General features: G+C 43.5%; 1 long non-coding RNA gene across 1 annotated transcript in view; it reads right to left on the bottom strand.

The window, feature by feature from the left end:
- The window catches only part of LOC109297080, a 43423-nt gene extending 41439 nt beyond the window's left edge, over positions 1 to 1984 (bottom strand). The window contains exon 1 of the long non-coding RNA XR_002097193.1: positions 1914 to 1984. This is a non-coding gene — a long non-coding RNA (uncharacterized LOC109297080). The remainder of the gene's footprint in view (positions 1 to 1913) is intronic.
- Between the last annotated feature and the right edge of the window lie 214 nt (positions 1985 to 2198).

The following is a 2198-nucleotide window of genomic DNA, read 5'->3' as shown; positions in this document are numbered from 1 at the left end:
AAGCCCTGTTACCAACGCTAGTAGCAGGCACCCTAGTGTCCTGCTACACGGAGGAAGGACCAGGGCAAGGAAGACTGATAGACCGAAGGAGATGGAGAAAGCTGGGACAGCTAGAGGAGTCAGCTGTGGAGAGCAAGCAGGAAATGCATCTGACTGGAAAACAGGAATTCCACCTGTAAAAACTTTTGAGGTTTTGGCTGTTAGCTTGGTTCCTATTAGAATGAACAGTAGACTTTTAGAAGTTGGTGGGATGTGGAAAATCCAGTCAAGCCTCTGTTCTTCCTAGTTCAGATCAGGGACTTCCACCTGGCACGTCCACATTCCCAACCATTACCTTAATAACCAGGCTAAAGTTACTTTCACTTGCTCTTTTCCAAAGACTGTATACAAAATGGAAGCGCTTCAGCTCTCTTCGGAGGAGAGACTGAGAAAAACTTTGTCCTATAGTCCAGTGTTTAGGTTTTTTCATGGAGGGTGCCTCTATCTTATTAGGGTGTTAAACTGAAAGACTTTTCCTGACAGAATTTCCTGTTGAAAAATTATGCATTTTCTGTTGAAAACTGCATTCTCACAAAAAGTCTTGGTTTCAATGTATCAGCATCTTTCAATTAAAAGAATTCCTGGCCAGCTCTACCAAAAACCCTTCATGTCACTCAAAAGTGAGTCAGAAGTCAGGGTAGATAGGCAACTTTATAGACTAACTGAATAAGAGGTCTATAGAGAGTACAAACTTTCATGAACCCAAGTTCTCTTAATCAAATACTGTGAAAGGACATGCAGAAAGCAGAGTAAAGGAAAAAGAGAAAAATTAAAATACAAAAGACAAGGGAGAGTGGGGAAAGAGAGAGAGGGGAGAGGGACAGTGGTAGGAGAGAAAGGCAAACTAGCAATAGATCCATAGGAACAAAGAGGGTCACAAAAGCTATTTTGGCAATGAGATAAGAATTCATGGTTCCTGTTTAAACCAAACTTAACACAGTCCAGTTCATGAAGGATTACTTGGTCCTCAATTTCCTGTTCAGTTTGGTCATTGGCAATGCACAGGGGGTGAGATCAGCCATGCGCCCCCTGGAAGTGCCAGCCATGAAATCAGAAGTGCTGCCACAAGTGCACTTCTGGTTTCACTGCTGGCTCGGCAATTGGCTGCTGGGGGACACACACCCACTTCGGTGATCTGGTGTGCTCCCCAGACTTGGGAGGCACCAGTCACCCATGAATTTGGTTTAAGCTTTTTCTTTTTTGCATGAGAACAACAACCCTGAGCTCAGTGGTGGAGTGTCCACAGAGGTACACATGTTCTGCCACAGGCCTTAGGTCTTTTTATGCCTGATATCAGATTGGTGTTCATTCACACTTACATATCACTTTGACTGTCCAATGTAGACAGCAGAGGGGCATCGGAAGCAGGCGATGGGCTATATGACATTGGTAAATTTGCAGGTAAATGAACCTTGGATGTTGTACCCCTTGTTATTCGGTTCAGTGATTATGTGGTTTGTATTGATGTGGGGACACAGCAAGCATTTGGGTTCATTGCAAGATCCATTCAGTGAGGATGGGAGTTCATTAGTCTGTTGTCTGAGAGATGCCATTCGAGGCTGGGGGGCTTCCCATCAGCAAGGACAGGTCTGTCCCCCATGTCTACCTTGAGATGGTCATCCTTTTCCAGGAGGGATTGGAGATTGTTAATGATGTTCAAGCTAGGGACTGTAGGTGACAATCAGAGGGATTTTGTTGTCCTTGTCCCAAGTTTGTTATTGTAGCTGGTTGGAGGGAGGTACGAGTCTGGCTTTGTTGATTTGAGTGGCTCCAGTTTTGAGATTGTATTGTAATTGTAGGAATCCCTGCTCTACACCTATAAGATGTTCATCCTTGTCAATGGGGTCATAGCAGATCTGGTTTTAACATAAGACTTGGCTGTAGATGATGGATCTAGTAGTGTGCTTAGGATGAAAACTGGTAGCATGAAGTCATTTGTGAAAGTCATTTTGTTTCCAATGCAATGATGATGCAGTTACTACAAACTTTCACTGCAGTGTCTTGGAAATGAATCTGCTGTGTGGAGTACTCCAGGGTTAATTTGGTGGAGGCGTTTAAGAACTTCAGACTAATTGAAGTTATTAAAGTCTTGGTGAAATTTCTTTAGAGATTCCTTCTCATGTGTCCATATTATGAAGGTGTCATTGATGTACCCTAGG

This window comes from Gavialis gangeticus, unplaced genomic scaffold, assembly GCF_001723915.1.
Source record: "Gavialis gangeticus isolate Ggan-Ray unplaced genomic scaffold, GavGan_comp1, whole genome shotgun sequence".
Lineage (NCBI taxonomy): Eukaryota > Metazoa > Chordata > Crocodylia > Gavialidae > Gavialis > Gavialis gangeticus.
This window is presented reverse-complemented; position numbering and strand designations above follow the sequence as displayed.